Consider the following 16,715-nt stretch of genomic DNA (forward strand, 5'->3'; position numbering starts at 1 on the left):
CTCCCATTCTCTCTGTCTCTCAAATAAATAAATAAAATTAAAAAAAAAAGAGCCATTCCTTACTCCGTGCTTGTTGGCAGGTGCCCAGGCCCAGGCGAGGAATCCCAGTTGGCCTCCACCGAACACTGGACTTGCACGTGGCCCTGTGTTCTCCTGGGGTTCGTGGGAGAGTTTTCACCTTCTGTGATCCTTACGATGTGGTTTTGGGATATAGGTGGGGTTCAGTGGGGTGGAGTCCGGAGCCAACGACCAAGAAAGCATTCTTGAGACGTCTTTGGTGCAAAATGGTGATTTTATTAAAAGCACGGGGACAGGGCCCGTGGGCAGAAAGAGCTGCTGCTCCCGGGTAGTGGAGGGTGGGTGATTATATACTATGGTGGGGGTGGTAAGGAAAAGGGAGGTCTCAAAAGGATTCTCATATGTTAAAGAAGATTCACAGGAGACCCAAGGCCTTGCCATTGTCAAGGTAAGGTTGTCTTCTCTCTAGCAAGGCATTATCATTAAAATAGTTGGGAACTTCCTGGAGGAACATTACACTCTGCCCACTTCAAGTATCTGTCGATGGGCTGCAGGTTATAAGGGCATTTAATTTTATCTACAGTTCCTTCTGGAAGCTAGTTTATTGATAGAAATGCTTTGTTAAAAAAAAGAAGAGGAAAACAGGAGGGGAAGAATGAAAGGGGGGAAATCGGAGAGGGAGTGGAACCGTGAGAGACGACGGACTCTGAAAAACAACCTGAAGGTTCTAGAGGGGAGGGGGGTGGGGGGAGGGGTTAGCCTGGTGATGGGTATTAAGGAGGGCACGTTCTGCACGGAGCACTGGGTGTTATGCACAAACAATGAATCATGGAACGCTACATCAGAAACTAATGATGTAATGTATGGGGATTAACATAACATAATAATAAAAAAATTAAAAAAAAAAGAAATGCTTTGTTCTTGTAGATCGCTAAAGCATTTGTAAACTGAGGGAGACCCACGTCTTGCAGGATTGTGATTGCTGTAAGTTTAACTATTTGTTTTTCCTTTCCTTAGCTTAGGGCAGCCACGGGTGCCTGAGGAATGTCACACAGATCCCATGGGTCGGGGGGCAGTTGTGGGGTGTCAGCTTCTGCTTTGTCCTCAGCTTGCCTTCTGTTCCTCATCACTTATAATCTCTCTTTCAGCTTCTGTGCACTTCCCTGGTGCCTTCTGCTTTGTCCCACTTGTGGACCCAAGGTGGTCCCCCCTCTTCTCCAGACCAATCCTGGATTTGAATGGGCCACAAACCTTATGATTTGAAAGCATTTATAATGTAGGAATTAGGCAAGCTTAAAATTGGGTGTTAGCGGGACGCCTGGGTGGCTCAATCGGTTAAGTGTCTGCCTTCAGCTCAGGTCATGATCCCAGGGTCCTGGGATTGAGCCCCGCATCAGGCTCCCCACTCTGTGGGAAGCCTGCTTCTGCTTCTCCTTCTGCCTGCCACTCCCTGCTTGTACTCGCACTCTCTCTGACAAATAAATAAATAAAATCTTTTAAAAAATAAAAATAAAAATTGGTGTTAGCAAAAATGCCAGGCACTCCGCATCTTAGGAGGAAGGACAAGGGGGTTTTACGCGGATTACCTTAGCTTCCTTCAGGGGATGGGGAGGCCCAAGTAACAGATTACCTCCTGGGGCATTTATCAGAAAATTCCTGATTCACAACTTAAGGTTTACATTTTTGGGAGAGGCTGAAGCTGCCTTTAGGTTAGGTATTAGCTGGATGTGGTGACTTGGCCTAAGTGACACCATTGGGACCTGTGGTTTTCTTTGTATCACTCACTGGCCATCTTTTGACTGCAATATTCCAGTCCCTCAAAGGCAGAATGCGGGCTGGAGAGGGAAGGGTCCGTCGTGACCCTTGACTAAGAGAGCTAGGTCACCACCACTCCAGGAGCAGCAGGGGTGGGGGACCGGCCTCGGACACACGTTCCGGTGACACGTGGCCACAGGAACATGGCAGGCTCTGGCTCCTGATCCTCACAGGTGAGACAAAGCTGGTCCTAGGAAGAGGGTAGAGTGTCCCTAGCTTTGAAGATTAAGGTCTTTGAGGGCCAGCAGCCCAGCTGATCACTGCAGGATCCCCTCCCCCACTCTCCCTAATCTCTTGCTCGCCCTTTCCCCAGGGACGACCCTCTCTGCTTGTCTTCCTTAACTTCACCTCCCTGATATAGGGGAGAAACAAAGACAATTTCTGTCCGTGCAACACTTGTTTAGAAGTTGGAGCCCGAGCCCTTAACCTGGGTTTAACTGGACCCAAGACACCCCTAGAAGAACACGTTAAAATGGACGACCAGTGCACTTGTGTCTTAATCTGACTAGAGGGTACACAGGTATTTTGGGTTCTGCATCCAATTCCAATGTGTGGAAAGATGGGAGAGGTTCACATCCAAAGTAATTCTCTGACACCGACTGGGAGTCCTACAATTCAATTCAATTCTGACACTACCCAGAGACAGCGTCGGATTCCACAGCTTAAGGGCTCAGTCGCACAAGACTGCCCCCCACCAGCCCCCACTTCAGATGCCAGTCACAGCCAGATTATCACCTGGGCTTCTGACCACTGGCTATAAATCAGATGTTCCCACAACCTCCACCTCGGGTTCAATTAATTTGCTAGAGCTGCTCACAGAACTCAGAGACACATGTTACTTACTAGATCACCGCTGTATCATGAAAGGATGTTGTCAGGAACAGCCAGATGTTGGAGACGCGTAGGGCAACTTGGGGAAAAGGCAGGGTGCTGCATGCTCTCTCCAGCAGCAGCTCTCTCCTGCAACGTCTCTCTCCAGCGGCGTCTGTCTCCCACCACCTACCTCTGTGCACCAACACAGTAGCTTTTTGATCGGTCCTTTGGGGTTTTTATGGAGGCTTCATTACATAGGCATGATTGATTAAATCATTGGCTATTGGCAACTGGTTCAACCTCCAGCCCCTCTCCCCTCCCCCAAGGCGGGGGCTGGGAGGTGGAACTGAATGTTCCAACCCTCCAATCACACAGTTGGTTCTCCGGACAGCCAGCCCCCAACCTTAGGTGCATCCAAAATTCACTTACTACTCTAACAAAGGACACCTTTATTACTCTCATCACTTAGGAAATTCCAAGAGTGTTAGGAGGAGCCTGTGTTAGAGTGTTAGGAGTGTTAGAATGTGCCTGGCACATTCTGTGCCAGAATGGACCAAAGATCGAATATATATTTCTTACACATTTTATATCATATTTAAATCCATCATAACGGACTTCTTGAGATTCTGAGAGGGCTCTGATTTGCAAAAGAGATCAAGATTGGACGTTCTTGAGTTACTCAAATCTTGCCAGCTCCTTAAAACCTGCCAAACTCCTGCAGTTTTCTCCTAGGCTGGAGGTTCTTTTAACATATTTCTGGGGTTTGAAGGAATGTTCAGGAAGCTATTTCAAGCCAGGGGCTGCAGCCACCAGAGCCTCAGAGAAGATTCCTTGAAGATGGTTGTAGAGAGCAAGATGGAATCACTCACGTCAAAGAGTGAGTCATGTCAAGCAGTGATGTAAGCAGCTAAGGGCGTTGTAGTTAAGACCAGTTATCAGCAAAATCAGCACAGGTTGGCAGCACCCTCAACTGATAAGTAGGAAAACTTACAAAGCCTGGAAGAACCAAGAGCTGGTAATCACCACAACCAGGAGAAGTCTGCAAAGGCCCAAGACTGATTGAATTCCTTTAAAAAGAGAGCATTTTGGCAGCCACCTGTTGGGCTCTCCAGACACTGGCCTGTGTCCTATGATGCATTTGAAAGGCAGCTGTCCCAGAGGCTATGCCCCATGACCTCTGAGCAGAACAGAGCTCCTCCACCCCGCCATGAGCGCTGAGCCAGACTGCACCAGATTCGAGCCTCACCTCCCCCGCACCGCACTCATGGACTCCCTACACGTTTGGGTCGTTAACTTCTTACCCCTTATCATGTCTTGCTTGTCATGTGACTTGGTCTTGTGCTTGCTTTGTGTGACCTGTATGAAGCCAATTTAAAATGGGTAGTGAAATGTCATTGACTTTGGAATCCTGGATCTGCTTTACAATTACGTTAACCTTGCTTTATGACTGGATAAAGCTGACATTATGGAAAGACACAGCCCTTGTGTGCGCCTTTGCAGCATGCTGGTGACAGTGGACAGTGGTACAGATGCCATGGTGTGGGTGACTGGGGGTGGAATACACCTGGAAAGACAGACAGACTCTTCCAAGAATCCTAAAGCAGATTCATTCACCCCAGAAGGGCTCATGGAGCACATTGCCAAGTAACTGGTCCCAAAATGTTCCTTCGACAGAACAGAACCCTGGCTTTGACAAACATTTGTACAATGTGTTTTATTTATTTATTTATTTTTAAGATTTTATTTATTTATTTGAAAGAGACAGAGATAGAGAAAGAGAGCAGGAGCGGGGAGGAGGGAGAAGCAGGCTCCCCACGGAGCAGGGAACCCGATGTAGGGCTCTATCGCAGGTCCCTGGGGTCATGACCTGAGCTGAAGGCAGACGCCTACCTGACTGAGCCACCCAGGTGCCCCCGGTACAATGTTTTGATGGGAAAGTTCTTACCCAGGAACAGTGGATGATTAGTTTCTGTCCCAAATCAGAGCACTGACATGGTGTCTGAGCATAGTACGCAAAGGAACTGATCTTTTTCCCCTGGAGTTCCACCCCATTTGGGCAATCCCATGGTGGCTGGAGTGCCAGGGACAAACATTCAGGAGTAACCAGTGGCTGAGGCACGCCTGAACACTACCGAGATTTCCTCAAATCGGATCAATTGTAGTAAGATATACATGACATGAAATTTACCATCTCAGCCATGTTTAAGTATACAGTTCAGTGTAAGTATTTTCCCAGCACTGTGCAACCGTTACCACCATGCATCTCTGGCACTTTTTCATCTTGCAAAACTATACACATTAAACTCTGACTCCCCATTTCGTCTCCCCCACCAGCCCCTGGCAACCATAATTCCACTCTTTGATTCTAGGAATTTTACTATTTTAGATACCTCATATAAGTGGAATCACACAGTATTTGTCTTTCTATGACAAACTTATTTCATGTAGCATAATGTCTGAGTTTCATCCATGTTGCAATGTGTGTCAGAATGTCCTTCCTTTTAAAGGCTGAATAATATTCCATTGTATGTATACACCACATTGTGTTTAGCCGTTCCTCTACTGATGGACACTTGGGCTGCTTCCACCTTTTCATGATTGTCAATAATGCTCCCGTGAACATGGGTGTGCAGATATCTCTTTGAGACCCTGCTTTCAATTGTTTGGGGTGCATACCCAGAAGTGGGATCGCTGGATCATATGGTAATTCTATTTTGAAGTGTTTGAAGAGCCACCATACTGATTTCTATAATGGCTGCACCATTTTACATTCTCAGTAACGACGCACGAGGATTGCAATTTCTCCACATCCTCAGCAACACTTGTTACTTTCTGCATTTTTGATAGCAGCCATCCTAATGGGTGTGAGATCCAGAGGAACAGCTTGTACTTGTGTCTCCCTTGCGTAAGTTACTCAGATCAGTAATGCCATCCAGCCGCCTGCATAAAATCTATCTGTATTTGGGACCTGAACCGAGTATGGAAATAAAGGCTAATGCTGAGAGGAGCCATTAAGTGGAGACTCCAGGAGCCACACATATCTCAGAACATTCCAGCACGGACCAAGTGTGATCCCGTGGTGGACACTGCCTATTACCCACCTGATACCCATGCCCCCTTTCCTTCTTACCATAGGACAACAATTTTGTATGGAAAAGCGATGTGACAGTGAAAAACTACAAATTCCAGTCTCATTCACACCTAGAAATAGCCAGTTCTGGCTAAGGAAAAGCCAAGGTTGTTAGATGAGGCATCTGGGAAAATCCTTTGAGAGGGGGCTGGCACGTGCCTTTTGCTCTTAGCTTGGCCCCTTCTTTCTGCCTAGAATGGAAACTCCATGTTGAAGGTGGAGCAGTTACTATGGGCCCACAAAGAGATAAGCTTGAGACCAAAACACACTTGATAAAGATGGCCAAGCAGGAAGATGGAGTTTGGGCCCCCAGTGGCAAATGGAGCTGCTGTATCAAACTTGGATATCCCAACACCAGGTTTTGGATGTGTGAGAAAAAATTAGTTTTCTGATTATTGAAGAAGAAGAAAGAAGAAGAAGAAGGAGAAGGAGAAGGGGAAGGAGAAGGGGAAGGAGAAAAGAAAGAAAAGAAAAGAAAAGAAAAGAAAAGAAAAGAAAAGAAAAGAAAGAAGAAAGAAAGAAAGAAAGGAAGGAAGGAAGGAAGGAAGGAAGGAAGAAAGGAAGAAAAAAAGAGAAAGGAAAGGAAAAAAAAAACACCACACCATATTTCCACTTTCCATTGTAGAAATTGCTGTTGGGCCCACCAATGGGAGGTTCCATTTTGGTCTTGCCCTGATGTGTCTTGCCCCAACAATCCTTGTTCCAAACCTTCCGGAGAATAGTAGGAGAAAAAAAAAAGAAGGTTAACAATAGATGGCTTTGCAGAAATTCAGCAGCTTATCATTGGCTCAACCTCTGCAGTAAAAGAAAATTTTTAAAATTTTTTTATTATGTTATGTTAATCACCACACATTACATCATTAGTTTTTGATGTAGTGTTCCATGATTCATTGTTTGCGTATAACACCCAGTGCTCCATGCAGGACGTGCCCTCCTTAATAGCCATTACCAGGCTAACCCATCCTTCCACCCACCTCCCCTCTAGAACCCTCAGTTTGTTTTTCAGAGTCCATCGTCTCTCATGGTTCGTCTCCCCCTCCGACTTACTCCCCTTCATTCTTCCCCTCCTGCTATCTTCTTTTTTTTTCTTAACGTATATTGCATTATTTGTTTCAGAAGTACAGATCTGTGGTTCAACAGTCTTACACAATTCACAGTGCTCACCATAGCACATACCCTCCCCAATGTCTATCACCCAGCCACCCCATCCCTCCCACCCCCCACCACTCCAGCAACCCTCAGTTTGTTTCCTGAGATTAAGAATTCCTCATATCAGTGAGGTCATGTGATACATGTCTTTCTCTGATTGACTTACTTCGCTCAACATAACACCCTCCAGTTCTATCCATGTCGTTGCAAATGGCAAGATTTCATTCCTTTTGATGGCTGCATAATATTCCATTGTGTATATATGCTACATTTTCTTTATCCATTCATCTGTCGATGGACAAAAAATAATTTATTTTTTTTTAAAGATTTTATTTATTTATTTGACAGAGAGAGACACAGCGAGAGAGGGAACACAAGCAGGGGGAGTGGGAGAGGGAGAAGCAGGCTTCCCGCTGAGCAGGGAGCCCGATGCGGGGCTCGATCCCAGGACCCTGGGACCATGACCCGAGCCGAAGGCAGACGCTTAACGACTGAGCCACCCAGGCACCCCAAGATAATTTATTTTTAAGGAGAAAGAAAGAATGAAAGAAAGAGAAAGAGAGAGAAAAAAATAGAGAGAGAAAGAGAAAGAAAGAAAGAAAGAAAGAAAGAAAGAAAGAAAGAAAGAAAGACCTTTTCCTGTAGAAGAGCTTTGCCACTATCCCTAGAATGCAGACATGAAGTGGACCTTAATTAAAATCTGCACTCTTGCTTGGCCTTTCTGCATCTGGGACGCCAGCTCTGAGGGCAAGGAAAGCCAAATCTTTGCCTTTGTGGGACACCCTGCCTCTGTGGGTTCCCGTGTCACTGCAGCCAGCAGCTGTATGGACATGAAGAGGGGAGAGGTGCTCCTGCCGTAGGGCCCTCAGCCCCATCACTGTGTAAACTGAGGCTTCCTTTGAGGCCCTCCCAATTTAAACACACAGGACCAGAACCACTGGAAGCAAGGAAAGTATCTTCCCCAGCTCAGGAGAGCGTGAGAGAAATTGGCATCTTCATTGAGGGGTGCACAAAAGGACACACATAAGAAATGTTTGAAAAACACAAATTCAGTGAATGCTAACAAGTAGTGTGCTCACCGACCGAGGGTACTCCCAGGAACACGTGGCCAGTTGGTTCAGCCATATCCCAGGGAAGTGTGAAGATGGGAAACCCTCCAAGCAATGCCCAACTTCCTCCTTCAGGGCCTTTACCTCCACTGGTTTTAATTCCCACAGCAAAGGCTGCATTCCATTAAGGAACCAGCCCTGTCTGAGTCTAGGAACTCCTATGAGGCTCCTATTCCATCCCCAGTGGGTTTCTCTGTGCATTGGCCTTACAGCGGTGGGCAGGCTTCCTTATGTGGGAGGGGGGTCAAGCCCACAGGGAGCCCAGGGTCTCAGCTCCTCCCAGGGAGACCGCAGGACTGTCCTGTTTGGGTTATGTGCCCACTCGTCAGGCACATCGCTGTCACTACCTTGGGTGACAGGCCCACTGCCCTTGGCAAGAGGCATGGGATTCTGTGATTGTGGCTTTATTGGAATGCGGAGACATGGACAGTGGGAGAGAGCCAATCTCCCCCCAGAGAACTGTAACCAGGAGGGGTGTGTGTGTGTGTGTGTGTGTGTGTGTGTGTGTGTGTGTGTGTGTATGGGAGGCAGTTGGGTGCCAGACTTTGGTGGGGGAATGAAACATTGATCCTTTGACTGTAATCTCAGGCAGAGGCCAGCAGAGGGAGATGTTGTGATTTTCTGGAATTTGTGGGGTCCTCCGCCCAGAGACAGGGCTTGGGAAGCCCAATCTATGCCTAGCTGGGACGATTCTGTTGGTGGTATTAGGGAGGAAACATTTTCATCTACCCTTCAAGGTTCTAGTGACCCAAGAATTAAACCGACAGATTAACAAGAGAAAATCAGATATAATTATGGACATGTGGGGAGTCCGCATTAACACAAGATCCCAAAGACAGGCAGAATGAGGAATACCTGTCGTACCGAACTAAGGAGAAGTGGGGCGGGGTCTGGGACTTCAAAGAAAAGGAGGACGATTCACAGGAAGATGAAAAAGAGCAAAAGTTTGGTAAACCGATGTGTGCTGGGCCCGCTCAGGAACAATGAGACATAGAGAGGAATTGTAACAAACAGACTGCTGAATTCCTCCCGGTCCACCATCCGCAGTGCATACCATACTGTGGTTCTCTATGGGGATAGCCCCCTTCCTGGAACAGGTCCTCTACCTACGTACTTCTAGGCAGTTAAGGGGAGGGCCAAATTTCTTCCTAAGTCTTTTGTGCCTTGATCATTTTCAGCTCGAAATAATTTTCTTTTTTAAGATTTTTATTTACTTCTTTGAGAGAGAGAGAGAGAGCACAGAGGGAGGGTGAGCGGGAGAAGCAGGCTCCCCGCTGAGCAGAGAGCCCGATGCGGGGCTCGATCGCATGACCCTGAGATCATGACCTGAGCCAAAGGCAGATGCTTAACCCACTGAGCCACCCAGGTGCCCCAGCTCAAAATAATTTGTAAGCAAAGTGGTACATCTTGGGGTGACTTGTTCTGAACCCCTACAGTGGTGACCTGGAGTAAGTGGCAGAACAGCCCAGCCTGGGCCCCCCCCACCCCCCCACCCCACCCAGGGGGCTGTAGGGTGGGCAGACCGAGAGCCACAGACCCACAGGCCTCCCGCCTGGTCCACTTCCCAGTGACATTTTGCCCAGAGAGAGACATTTCCTTGTTCTCTGCTCGCCATCTTGGCAGCCAGGCATTCTGGAAAAGCTCTAGAAAATACCATGGTAGGCTTAGGAGACTCTTTAAATAAGCGCTCTTTTTAGAGCACCCAGGATGTGAGCAGTGAGTCCGGGCTGTGAGTGTCATGCTGAGGTTCAGAGTAATGACCTTGCAGAGAGGCCTGGATTTAAACCCCTAAAATGCCATTACCGTCTCTGTGTGCCTGGGTCTGTTGCTTTACCTCTCTGAGTGAGAGGTAAGAATAAATACCTTTTTTTTTCTGGTGAGAGGAGGAATAAATCAAACAACACATTCTAGCATGCTTGGCATGGTACCTAGGACATAAGCGCTCAGCAAATATTACTATATTATCAGGCCTCTAATACAAACCACACATTAATACCTTATTTATTTGACTGCACATAAATCAGTCTTCCAAATATTTGCAGCTGGCTCCATCAGGCACCAGTGCTTTTTTTTTTTTTTAAAGATTTTATTTCTTTATTTGACAGAGAGAGAGACCACAAGCAGGGGGAGTGGCAGGCAGAGGGAGAGAGAGAAGCAAGCTCCCCGCAGAGCAAGGGAAGCCCAAATGTGGGCCTCGATCCCAGAATTCTAGGATCATGACCTGAGCCAAAAGCAGTCGCTTAACCAACTGAGCCACCCAGGGGCCCAGGCACCAATGCCTTTAGGTCCCTTGTGGGCTCCCTGTCCTCTTAAGCAATGTTTCACATTGACCTTAGAACATAGGAATGCCAAGCAGTGTAAGAAGTGAATTCAGGGGGCGCCTGGGTGGCTCAGTCGTTAAGCGTCTGCCTTCGGCTCAGGTCATGATCCCAGGGTCCTGGGATCGAGCCCCGCATCGGGCTCCCTGCTCCGCGGGAAGCCTGCTTCTCCCTCTCCCACTCCCCCTGCTTGTGTTCCCTCTCTCGCTGTGTCTCTCTCTGTCAAATAAATAAATAAAATCTTTAAAAAAAAAAAAAAGTGAATTCAGTAATGAATTTAGCAGGGACTCTGACTGTAGGGGAACTTTTGGAGGGCTGATTTCCCAGTTCTCCCTTGTGTTTGAGATATGGGACTCTGCCAAGGAAATGGATAAGCAAGGACTCTTGTCTCTCTCAAGAGATGTGCAAACAGATGTAGCTATATGGATCCACACCGTACATATGTACACACACGTGGTCTCTGACTTACAACATTTACCGAAATGAAGAACCAACACCCACCCTGCCCTTCTGAACCCACATTGCTCTGTAAGCAGTGGTAAGCAGACACACAAGCAAAACTCTAAGGTCAGAATGTTATAGGATTTTTTTCTCCGTGGCTGCCTGTGGTTCTTGGTCACGCCACTTCAAAGAATGAAGAGGTAGACCAGACAGAGTGGTGGTGGGCAGCAAAACAAGGTTTATCGAGCGATAGCAAAGTGATAGTGCAAAGCTCCCAAGGAGGGAGGGCCCCCGAGAGGGTTGCGCCCGAGTTTCTAAGTCTAGGGGTTTTTAGGGGCTTGTTGGCAGGCTGTTTTAGTCTGATTAACCCTCCCTGTGCCCATCATCCAATCAGGTTTTTGTCACATGGAAAGGGTGGAGGGCTTCTTCCAGGGTGATGTAAAATCCTTTTTTAAGGGTGGTTTCCTGTTGTGGGTGCCTGGGTGGCTCAGATGGTTAAGTGTCTGCCTTCAGCTCAGGTCCTGATCTCTAGTTCCTGGGATCGAGCCCCATGTTGGGCTCCCCACCCAGTGGGGAGTCTGCTTCTCCCTCTGCCTCTCTCCCCTGCTCATGCTATCTCTCTTTCTCTCTCTCTCAAATGAATTAAAAAAAAAAAAATCTTGGAAATAAAAGGGTGGTTTCCTCTTAGGGCGGGGGAGGGGGGGTCCTTGTTCCTGCCTGCCTGCCTTCCAGTTATCCTTCATCAAAAACATCTTCTATGAACCCAGAAGAGAAGAAAGTAGGCGAGAAACTACGGAAAGCAGAAAGCCCTTAGGACAGAGATTTTCGATCTCAACTGCATTTTAAGATCATGTGGGGAGCCTTAAGAAAGAATGTCCATGCCTGGCCCCACAGAGACACCGAGTTGATTGGTCTGGGGTGGGGGCTGGCCTTGGTGTCTTTTTAAAACTTCCCCAGGTGATCCTAATATGCAGGTAAGGTTGACAATCCTGCTTTAAGGTCTAGCGTCAGCCTAAAAACGCTCTGTAGTTCCACTTTTCTACAGGGCCTGGTAGTGTCCATATTTGGGGGTCTGTCTCCATAAACCAGTATCTGCATGTTAGAAGTTTACTTCCTTGAGGGGCGCCTGGGTGGCTCAGATGGTTAAGCGTCTGCCTTCAGCTCAGGTCATGATCCCAGGGTCCTGGGATCGAGTCCCGCATCGGGCTCCCTGCTCCTTGGGAGCCTGCTTCTCCCTCAGCCTCTCTCTCTCTCGCTCGCTCGCTCTGTCTGTCTCTCATGAATAAATAAATAAAATCTTAAAAAAAAAAAGTTTACTTCCTCGAGGGAAGTAAATTGGCCATTTACCACTTAATGCTAATTAGTTCCTCACACCCAGTTGAGTTCCAGGTCAATGAAGGAAGGAAGCTGGGGAAACGGGAAGTAGAGAATGTTGGGGAGGGAACCTTGGCAGGGTGTGCCCCAGCCACAACTCTAGAGTCTAGGACAGTATTTTTAACTGGCCAGCCCAGACCATTACATCTAAACTTCCATCCGTTGAGCAGCCATAGTTGGGGACCACTGATTTAGGGGGAGAAAGTCACCAGGAAGCAGACTGGTAATGAAAGAAGATATTGTTGGAAAATAAAAAGTTTTCCCCTACCCTCTTAAGTCGAGTGATGGGGTCTGTGAATTAAAGAGATAAATGACCGCTTAGCAAGAGCAAAGACAAGAGTTTAATCAGGTACAAACAGGAGTACGCACACACAAAACATGACTGAAAGAGGTAGTTGGAATTTGGTGCTTCTATGCCACTAAGTAGAGAAGGGAGGGGGGAAGAAGGTACTCTTGGAAAAAACAAATGACTTCTTAAGAGGGGAAGTAGGAGAGAAAGGGCACTTATGGGAAAACAAAGGACTTTTGGGAAAGATAAACAGGCTCTTAGGAGAGCAGATGGGAGATGTGATATTGTGACAATGTCTGTTTAGGTGGGATGCTGATCTTTCTCTAGTGATAAGAGTCCATCCTCCCTTGTTGCTCCCGGGGAGGGGATTTATGACGATTAGGTTAGAAGGGTAGCAGAAGATGCCACCCCATAATAGGCCACTTTGTCATAAGGATTATTTTGAGCTGAAGGCAACGAAGAAAAAGCAGAGACTAGACAAGTTCACTGCCGTCCCCTGTTCCCCTAAAAGCAGAACATACATTTACAAAGGTGTCCGTCCTCCCCTCTCTACTGGGAGGGATAAAACTGCATCACAGGGGTCAACTGTAGACCCTTATCAGCCCAGACATGGCCCCAGAGGAAGCTACCTTACAAGCTTACTGACTAGCCTTTACCTTCCCCTAATCTCCCCCATGGGTTTGCCTCTCCACAATTCACTGCTCTGGAAACTCAGCCTTTTTCCTTTGTCTTGTCATTTTTTATTTCACTTGTATGTGGAATCTAAAAAGAAAAAAAAAATGAACAAACAAAAATAGACTCAAATACAGAGAACAAACTGGTGGCTGAGGGAGGGGAAATGAATGGACTAGGTAAAGGGGATTAAGAGGTACCAACTTCCACTTGTGAGACAAATAAATCGTGAAGATGAAAAGCACAGCTTAGGGGATAGATGGAGTCAATGATATTGTTTGTATGGTGACAGATGGTGGCTACACTTATCATGGTGAGCACTGAGCAGGGCACGGAACTGTTGAATCTCTAGGTTGTACATCCGAAACTAATCTAACATTATCTGTCAATTATACTTCAATAATAAATAAAAATCACAAAATAAAATAAAAATGTATTGTTCTTTCGTTAAAATGCTGCATAGCCAAGTTCTAACCTACCCCTTTGAGTTACTAATCACTGAGTGCCCCCCCCCAGTGTATGTGGGTGATGCTCATGCTAACAAACTTCTATTTGTTTTTCCTTTGTTTATCTGTCTTTTGTCAGTCCAACTGACAGGGCCCCAGACAATGAACCAAAGGTGGGTAGAGGGAAAACACTTTTTCCTTCCCTTCAAATTCTTTTGAGGCTGGGCTAAAAGCCCAGCAGATCAGAAAAACACCCAAACAAACAGAACAACCTATTCTCAAACAACTTCAGCTCCAAAGGGTTTTGATGTCTGAGTGGTGAATTCTGGATCACTTCAATATGAAACCCCTAACCTCTCTGAGACCTGGGCCTGTGTTCTGGGAAAATGATAGAAAATTTCTTCTTCTCGTCCTGTACCCCAGTTCTCCAAGATGGCAGCCCTGGGGCCGTAAAAGAGCTCTAGTGGGCCAGGCCTGTTCACCGTGCCACCACGGATTAACCAGCTTCTAGGAGAGACACACCCAAGTCAAAGCAGGAAACTGTCCTGCCCCCCCCACCCCCCCAAAAGCTTGGAAAACACAAGGGGAGAGAGTTTGGAACATACTACCTCCATGGTTAGGAAAACCTTTTTATACCTATAAGTAAATATGTAAATGTGTAATATACACCTTAGGAAGTTGGAGTTTGGGGGCCTTCTCAGTCCCTACCATGTACTTGTCACCCCGCCACCCCCACAGAGCACATCAGCAGGTCTTCAGACTGATAAAAGTTGAGAACAGCGGTTCTTTGATGGGGTCAATAGTTTAGCCCAGGGGTCACCAATCATCAGGGGAGGCAGAACTGGAAGAGCCTTTTGCAATGAATGTCTAGGAGTCCCCACGCAAACGTGTACTTTTCTCAATCAAGAAACTATCATGTAGGACTCTGAAAATTTTTTGGAGTAATAAAAATGCCCTGGTTTATACCCATCGAAATAGCAAATTTTAACAAAGGGGATAAAATCAGATGTCAACGAGGATGTGGGGAGATCGGGCTGACACAGCTGCTGGCGCTGGTACGCACCCAGGACTCATTCTGGGGAGCGACAGGCACATTGAGCAAATTCAAGTACATACCTGGGCTTCGTGCCCCGGCATCTTGAGAACAGGTCACGCGCGTTTGCTAAGTTATTTGAGAACATTCAGTTCTGCCAGAAAAATGGGAAGGATGAAACTCAGAAGGTGTTGAGTATAGAGCAATAGGACCTGACAAACAAACCAAAAGATGGTACTATGAATATAGACGGAGAGGGGCTGAAGCTGCGGAGGATGCTAGCTATTCCCGGTATGTTACATTTCCCCAGGGGCACAGACTGTTTATAAACCTAGATATACACAAAGCACACAAGGCACCTGATTCTCACGATCTTGATGGGGCTTCCCACTGGTGACCCATTCTGCCCCAGGGGTCCTCTCCCAGAGAAAGCCCAGGGCTGTTTGTCAGACTCTTGGTGAGTTACAGCTGGGTCAGGCCCACGATTCTTTTGACTCCAATAGAGCAAGGGTATGTGTTAGTTAGCCCCAGGGCACCTTCTGTCCACTGGGCCCCTTGCTCAAGCCTCTAAACTCTAGCCAGTATAATTCACCTTCAGTAGAAAAGGCTAATGTCAGGGAGAGAGAGAGAGAGAGGGAGAGATAAGACAAATGAGCATTGCCTACTCAGGATCCAGATAGTACATGCCTTCCAGCCTTCTCACACCCTGTCCTAGGTAGGTTAACGCACTCCATCTCTTCCTGTCTTCTCTCTGTGTGCTTTCAGTTGATTTAATACTCCCTGTGATGCGGGCATCCTAATTTGGTCTGTGAACCTTTCTATTTGGTGATCTTTGGCTCAACATGCTTGGTAGTGTACTTGGAGGTTTACATGGCATAAAGGTAATTCCCCACACAACAGAACATGAATCAGGATATTCATCAGTGTGGCCGGCAGGGGGCGGGGCTCTGAAGTGACCTGCTCATCGAGGAGATCAATGCAATGCGGTGGAGGGGTAGGATTCTGCGCTCCGTATTCTCCTCAGCCAGGAGCGTTAGGAGGTTTTTTTTTACTGAGACCCACAGTAAGAAATACTCTTCCCATTGTAATTCGTAACTATCTGTCTGTCTGCCTATTTTGAAAAAAAAATTCACGAAGCAAAATTTCTCCTAATTTTGTCTGAGGCACTCTGACATCCTCGGTTAAGTTCTATTCGTTTCTTATAAATGCTGGTTATGCCTCCACCAAATTGTTTCCAGTAGCCGCTATTGGAACCTAACCTACCATTTGGAAAACACTGAATTAGATCTATATTAACAGGGATGGTCTTCAATCAAGCTGCTGGGTGAAAAAAAAAAAATAGGAAACAGGGGCCCCTGGGTGGCTCAGTCAGTTAAGCGTCTGCCTTCAGCTCAGGTCATGATCTCAGGGTCCTGGGATTGAGTCCCGCATCGGGCTCCCTGCCCAGTAGGGAGTCTGCTTCTCTCTCTCCCTCTGCTGCTCCCCCTGCTTGTGCACTCACTCTCTCTCTCAAATAAATAAATAAATAAATAAAATCTTAAAAAGAAAAGAAATAGGAAACAGAACAAGATTTTTTTTTAAGATTTTATTTATTTATTTGACAGAGAGAGAGAGACAGCGAGAGAGGGAACACAAGCAGGAGAAGTGGGAGAGGGAGAAGCAGGCTTCCCGCTGAGCAGGGAGCCCGATGCGGGGCTCGATCCCAGGACCCCGAGATCATGACCTGAGCCAAAGGCAGACGCTTAACAACTGAGCCACCCAGGCACCCAAAACAGAACAAGATTTATAGCCCAATGCCACTTAGGAAAGCCAAAAGCACGCATCTGTGCGCACGCACATGCACACAGATCCGCACGTAGTTAAGGATACATAGCAAACACATTAAAGGGGGTGGCAATAGGGAAATGAACAAAAAGAAGGTAAATGCCAAGTGGATCTTGAGTGCAAGGATCATGCCACTGTACCATGCTTGGAGCAGAATGGTTGACTGTGCCCCTCAACCGGGGTCTGACAAAACAGAACTGGGGTGGGAGTAGGTCTCTTGCCGGAAAAGTTGGAGAATCACATAAATCTCCAGAAATACATAAATTTAGAATTCTTTTTTTTTA

This window comes from Callorhinus ursinus, unplaced genomic scaffold, assembly GCF_003265705.2.
Source record: "Callorhinus ursinus isolate GAN/ISIS: 27379988/994484 unplaced genomic scaffold, GSC_fseal_2.0 scaffold2, whole genome shotgun sequence".
Lineage (NCBI taxonomy): Eukaryota > Metazoa > Chordata > Mammalia > Carnivora > Otariidae > Callorhinus > Callorhinus ursinus.